This window comes from Notamacropus eugenii, chromosome 4, assembly GCF_028372415.1.
Source record: "Notamacropus eugenii isolate mMacEug1 chromosome 4, mMacEug1.pri_v2, whole genome shotgun sequence".
Lineage (NCBI taxonomy): Eukaryota > Metazoa > Chordata > Mammalia > Diprotodontia > Macropodidae > Notamacropus > Notamacropus eugenii.
This window is the reverse complement of record NC_092875.1, coordinates 288,697,088-288,704,636: the sequence shown is the minus strand read 5'-3', so window position 1 is coordinate 288,704,636 and position 7,549 is coordinate 288,697,088. Positions and strand designations below refer to the sequence as shown.

At 37.3% G+C, this 7,549-nt stretch overlaps 1 pseudogene; it reads right to left on the bottom strand.

The window, feature by feature from the left end:
* Nucleotides 1-652: 652 nt before the first annotated feature.
* On the bottom strand, nt 653-1,496 carry LOC140502507 (TIP41-like protein pseudogene; annotated as a pseudogene).
* Between the last annotated feature and the right edge of the window lie 6,053 nt (nt 1,497-7,549).

The following is a 7,549-nucleotide window of genomic DNA, read 5'->3' as shown; positions in this document are numbered from 1 at the left end:
CATGTAGGGCAGAAGTACAAAAACATCAGTACTACAAAACCAAAACTAAGGTGCCTTCCTTGGCAAGATGCTGGCCAAGGACTCCTGTAACATCTGCCAATGAGGGACCACAGCTGAGAGATATTCACTGTTAATCACTGCTTCAACGGATGAACTAGCTTGAAATTCAGGAAATAAATTGTTTTTTGGTTCTAATTATGAGCATTTTGCTTTAAAATCCCATTTAGCATAATGACTTTTCAAGGGAAAATATAAACTTACCCTGTGAATATAAAATGTGAGATTAACTTTTGAACTCAACTTACTTCTTTCCAACAGTGCCTTTTATCAGTATTTTTCTGCAAAGCTAAAATTGAAAAGCTATCAAAATGCAGAGTCTTTCATTTTCTAGGAATCCCATGAAAGTTACAAGGAAACTACTAGATTTGGTTCATTTAATTAATCTCTTTATGCAAAACAGTATTTGTGGTAATTACATGCTCACTACCTCTGAGTACACATAAATATCTATTGCTAGTCTTTAAGAACTCAAAATCTCAGTTCAACTCATTTTCCTGTTAATTTTAGATATGGATACCTATGGACAGGTTGTATGAACAGCAGGTGGTATAGATCCTGCCTACATCAACCTTTCATTTTCTTTCCTTCATAGCTACAGAAAATCTGGGTACATTGTCTTATTAGACAACTCTCCTCTGAGAGGATAGTCATCTCCATTGAGGGTTAGAGAGTCTATATTGTATGAAAATTTATTTAGATCACATGTATTTTCCTGTGTAGCCACAAGGTTAAAATCCATTCTTTCTGGAAACTCCAGCTTCTCACACATCACCTCCTTTATAGATAGGTATTGTCATTTTTTATTAGGCTCTGTAAAGAGGGCTGGTTGAACACACTCATGGTAGACTCTGGTGGCATTCATCTTGATGAACACACCATCAGTTCTTAAGAAAAATCTCTGTAGCGGGGAAAAGCTAGAAGGCATCACACTAATGTTTGCACTTACTCCATGATCATGAAGTTCATGTCCAAACAATAGAACTTTTTCAAAAATTTTAATGTTCCTTGTCTATCAGTTTCTCTGTGTCTATATGATCTGTTGTAGAAACAAGCTTTAACTTAAAAGCTTCATCAAGCAATGTTCCTTTGTTATTTATCATAGAGATCAAATCATATGATCTTATTATCTCTTTGGTATGTTCACCTTCCATCCTGCTTTCTTTCCATTCTTTAGCAGATACCACCTTAAGCACTCCTTGGTTATTGTAAACACATTTTAAAGCATCGGTTTCATGGAACTCAATTCCAAAGCTAGAATTGTGTTGGGTTCTTAAAACATTGTCTCCAAATTTCATTTCAGGAAGAAATGGTATGTGCAACTCCTCAGCTAATTTCTCCACATTAGCTGACTTCTTGATGTGTATTTTGGCCACTGTCAGCTTCCAATGTCAGAAGTCCTGGCAGTTGCTCTGTAAACCTCAGATTCTCATAGCCATGCTGGTGTAGAACCAGAACCAAAGGTAGCAGAGGGCAGTGGGCTTTCTTCTCCCCTGCCCTCATCTATTCCTCCTTCTCTGAGCAGTTACCATCCTCAGCCCTGCTCAACTCCGAAGCTTGGCCCAGCCCATATCCCCAACCTCCTAGTCCTCCTGTTTTCTGCCTGCCAGCCTCCCAGTAAAGGTTTTCTATTTATAGCACTATAGGAGATAGTGAGCTGGGATGGCCAGTAGGTGGCCTTGAAAATGTGAAGCTCTAAAGCTATTAGCACACACAATGCCCAGTAGAGACTGGATGCAGAGCAGCCATCATGATACCACTTGCCGATGTTCAATAGAGCAGTACCCAACAAGAACTACAGGCCCAGCAGCAATGAGATTAGTGGAGTAGTAGTCCACTCTGCTTAGACTATATACCCTGATGTCTCCAGCCATCACTACAAGGTAGGGTGGGCAGTATACCCTGCAGAGAATAACACCTAGAGTGCAGAAGACCCACTGAGAACAGTGTAATGAAAAAAGCAGTCAAGAATCATTCATTGAGCCCCTCTATGTGCCAGGTATAGTGCTAAGTGCTGAAGATATCAAAAGAGAACAGCAATGATCCTACAACATCAAAGGCATGGGTTGTCCCAACTTGTGTACATCTTACCCACATATGTATCTTTCCACATAGATGGTCTGGCTATAACTTGTGTACCCCCATGCATGATTTCTATATGTACCCATTCTATCTACTCATGGTGTATATATTAGTGGCATTGTATGCTCCAGATTCATGGGAAGAACGTACCATAGCTACTATAGTGCCCACGTGTACTTGAAAACCTCACAGAACAAAAAAGTTTAAACTCTAACTGGGTAGCAAATGGTGTTAAATAGCAGAATGAAATTTGAAGAGCTCAGGGAATTTAACTTCTGGAGTGAGTGGGCTGGAAGAAGTGGCCGCAAAGGCCACTGTTTTCTGTTTGTTGTACTTCACATAGTTGTAACCATGGAGGTAACTGTGGAGGAAGCTGAAAATGGGAGCCAGTGTAGAGAGTCAGGTCCCAACCTTTCCCAGGAGACACCTCAAAACAAGGGACTTACCATCTCATAAGGAGTGTTGAAAAACTGTTAGAGCCTCCACATTGGTTTCCACCTCCCTATATACCCCTTGGTGGAAAGATACTAAGACTTCCCTTCTGAGTATTATTCTTCATCTGTTTGTACGGAATTGTCATTGTCCTATTAGACATGTTTGAATTGAAATGGTGTGGGTGGCCTATTGGTACGTGCAATACAGAAGAAGGGGCACTGAGGGAAAACAGAGTTTCTTATGGGAATCTTTGAGAAGTTATCACATACATAAAAAGCTTCAGAATTTTTCTTACTATTTTATTTTATTAAATGCCTTTGCTTTGAACTAATTATATATTCTACCTGACTGGAGGTCATGAGGAATGGTTTTGAGTGAACCTTGAGCCCAAAATATCTGTACCAGGGAACCCACATGTGAGAAGGGGTACCCTAGGTGCTACATTGTAGCAACAATAATAATAGCCGTTATTATCAGACTACATTTGATAGAGTAGTCCTCTAATCATTTGGAAGAAGTAAAACAATTTGTGTTGCAATAAGATAACAAGATCGATCATCTGTCTTTCATTATTTTCTTCCCCTCTTCCTCTGAATCTGTATTCTCCAATTTAGTCACTTTTCTTTCTCACCAAATTTTCTCATCCTAACATCTAGGACAAAAGGCAGAAGTATTCAATTGTCAGGAGTCAATGACAGCCAATTAACTCAAATGGATGACTCAAGTTTCTGCTTCCTCTGCATCGAAAATGCAATTCAAGTTTCTTTTTCTGTAAATGCTTATCCTTGATAGTTAGTGTCCCTAGGCACACTGGAATGCCTTATAATTGCCACTGAACCCAAAGGATTTCTTCCATCCCTCATTGTCTCCTCTTAGCATATAATGATTGATGTACCTAGGTTTCCCAGAATCACTATCCAAAAGGAAAAACAAAATAAGTTAATATTTATTTTCTTTCATTTTCATTATATTGACTTTAACATAATTATAATTATTAACATATTATTTAACATAATAACATATAACATATAACATAATATTGACTTTAACATAAATCATACCTAGGCAACTGATACAGAAACAAAAGAAATGTGCCTAAAAGAATATTCTGAGATGAAAAGCCCTACATTTGAAACATACGACCTATCTGATCCTGGAAGTTTCCTGTGATCAACTCTGGGACTACACTTGGTATGGAAGTTACTAACCTGCTTTGGTAGAGTGAGTTCCCTATGTCAATTAAGTCACAAGTTCTCTTTCTCTTCTTCTTCTCCTTCTTCCTATTTGCTGTAAATAAGAAATTATATTTGGTTCTAGTTTTGCCAGTCTCTTCCACTTCAACTTGTCTTCTAAAAAAGCATGTATTATCTGTGATCACGTTATGTTTTTGTTCGAGTCATATGTCTAGGTACTGGGTACTTATAGTTTTATATTGCATGGTAAAGAGAAGAGAAGTTTTGATTAATGTTACGTATGTGCTTTATACCAACGACTGTTGTATCATAGACAAAAAAACAAAAACAAAATATTTGTAATTTGTCACCTCAAGTTTTTGGTTCACAAACACCAGGTTCAATCTTAAGGGAAGACCTCAAAAAATCAGTTCTTGTTTTTAACTTGCATGACCCTACTTATTTACTCTGAAAAATTTTCAAATATTTTCATGTTTATGTTTCAGTAAGTGTGGTTAATGTGAGAAGATGTCTTCAGATTTTATAAAGATGTTCAAGGTAATAAATGCATATGTGGTAGAGAACAACCATCGTTTCACCTCAGAGAAGGTGCAAAGGATTCATAGCAGCCTATAAACAGACTGAAAACAAATGGTTATGCTCAGTAGACAATAAACTTGCCTAAGAAAAGAAATGAACTCATGTTTCCAGCAGGGCATGCCCAGCAGGGCAATCTTCTGATATTTCAGATGAATACTTCTTCACTGAGATTTCTTACAAAGTCCCCACCTCCCAGGCTTATACTGCTTTATATCCTCCAAAGGGGAAACCCAATCAGGGGTTTCTGAGGAGGCTTCTTTAGGGCCATTAGACATGCACCGTCCAAGCAATTCAGAATAATAACAGGGAGCAAAATGTAATTCTTCTGCTCCTACTTTTAAGTTTTACTCCTCTACTACTCCCTAGTTGCAGGAAATCACATGGACAAATTCCTTTCTTTTTTCTATAAGGCAAGTAAGCCAGAATTTCCCTATCTCTCTTGAGAAGCTTTGAAGCTTTGCCCTAAAATTTAGGTTTATATTCAAGGTAACCGCTAAGGCAGATGCCATTGAAACCTCCCCTCTCTGGTGGAAAGTGAGGCTATAGGACTGTACTATCAAAGAAATCAAGACCCCCTTCTCTACACAGGAGGATGAGGATCAGGACGCACAGGTAGGTTTTTGCCATCTAATTCTCTAAAAAGTATCATGATGATCCCTCATATCCAGATAATATTCCACCTCTTGAGCTAGGAAAATTCACTATCAACCATTTTTCTTTCATTCTCTCCTTAGTTAGTGAGAAAGATATAGGTAAGGCTTGTCCTTTCTCTATGCTTCTGACTCAAGACAAGCATTAATAATTTCAGTGGGAGGAGATGAGTCTTTTACATTGGCTTCCTGTCCTCTTAACTGCATAGGTAGATTCTGCTGTATTTATACTCTGAACAAACTTTTTTAAAAAGTGAAGAAAAAAAAAGCTGATAGGTCTGTCATTGTCTTTTGTAGGCTGGCACAGAAGGAAGTAACTCCTTTGACAAGAGCCCATCTTTCCAAGAGTCCTAAACATCTAGATCATCTTGTTTGCAGTCTCAGTGGTTGAAATCCAATCAGCATTTGTCTTTGATCTCTTAAAAAAAAAAAGGTGCCAATGGAAACTGTAAGCAAAGGATAATGTTCAGGCTTCCGTACCCTATTTATCAAACTGGCCAGAGGGAACTCCCTCCTCAATTCCCTGCTCAGACATTACACCCTAGGAAAATTTGCCTAACGTAATCAATTAGAAGCCTACATTCACTGTTTTCAATATTGTATCCCAGTTTGGGTATATATAATTGGGTATGGAAAAGGGGCTAAATATGCAAAATAGAAACCCCTTTATACATTAGGTGTGTAACCTCAAAACCCTAGTTCTGCTATTCCACACCAAAAACTCTTCTAGTTCCTCTTCAAATTAACCTCAAAGGGTAAAAGCCTTTAAGCTTTTCAGCCTCCCTGCCAGTTCTAAGGACAGACTTCTTTTCTTTTCCTACTTTAAACCTTTTCAGTCTAGTGCTCTATCCATTACCTTTTTCCTTCTCAACAAAGGATTCCATTTTTTTCCATTTTTATTATCTCGCAAATATTTTAAGCATAAATTTTCACCTGATATAAGCAAAAAGTTTCCTCACAATATTCTTGATGAGATTTTGTTTCAGAATGTTCTGCTTCCTAACACAAAATGGGCAAACAAGATAATCTCACATAAAATTAAGTTTGCAAAAAGGAATTTCTCTGAATGAATTACATACATAATCCTATACCATATGCGGCACTGTCACTACTTGGGTCTTTTTGATTGCATACCTGAAGTACTGCTTTCTTAAGCCTACAGAGAGATAGTATATCACTATATTAATTATCCAACAAGAAAGTTCATTTATATACAAATGGCAAATGCATATACAAATGACACTTTACTTGAGACCTCAACCCAGACCATGCCATTTACTTTTCATTATATGCCCAAGGGATTTTTCTTTCCTTATAAGTTTCCATTTACCTTGTTTCTTCAAGCTAGGCTATTTCCCAACCACCAAGCCCACAGACAACTCTATTAAGGCAGCTTTGGATAACCCCTTTCTTATTGGTCATATTTCAATTTAATCTAGGGAATGAAATTAAATATTACTCAAAATATGAAATGATAAAATCTTTTCTCTATAACGAGATTATATCCCTTACCCCATAAAAGATTCCACCTACAGGTCATTTCATACTTCATTCATAAATTCAGACTTATCGTACTATGTGATTTATTATATGTAGAATAAAGTGAAAAGGGAATTAAATTAAGCATTTCTTTTTTTTTAGGTTTTAAAAACAATGAGACCTTATTAAATTGTTTTAACTAACTTCAGTGGCATATAAAAGAATGTCACTTTTTTTTTAAAGGCCCAAATCCTATTGTGTTTAAATTATGGCTTGTATATTACTTTTGGAGTGATCTTGGGAAGTCCTTTTATATCCTCATAACTTAGTATTCTCACATGTAGAATAAGGAGTTTGAGTTGAACTCTCTCTACAATTTCTCCCAGCTCTAATCTTTCAAAATTCTGTTAACTGCCAGTTTGCAGATGGGCTTATATCTATAGTTGGCTTTGTTTTCTAGAAGACACTTCAAGAAATTGTGAGTCAATAGTATTTAATCTTCTATCCAAGAACTTAGTGTGTTTTGGATACCTCTGTACTAGGCCTATGGAAAAGCCAAGGCTGTAGACTGCACACTCATGGGTGGACACAGTTGACTCTAACCATTTCCTAGTCTTCCCCCTAGCTCCATACTAACTCTTCAGATGTGGAAGGGAAGAATCTTGACCACATGAACATACAACTTATAAAGGAGGAAAATATAAGGAGGGAATTTTCCTTTGTGTCTGTATCAACAAGGACCCAGACATACACAGGAAGCCTGCTTAGATCTGTTTTTCTAAAAGGAAATAACTTTTGAGGGGTCAACAATCTACTTTAATCAAGCCCATATATCATTCACTTAGTTCAGAGGAAAAAGTTAGCATCCTGAACTTCAGAGAAAATACAGAGAAATAAAGACCAACAGACAGAGCTTCCAACTGTCTGACCATAAGCAATGCATATATCATAGATCAACAGAGAGATTCAACTGTCTGACCATTATATACATACATAGTTACCAGAGAGAGAGAAGCACCAACATCTGGGTTTTCAAAGCTGGGGGCTCCTTAGAGGCTTCCCAGATTCTCGTCT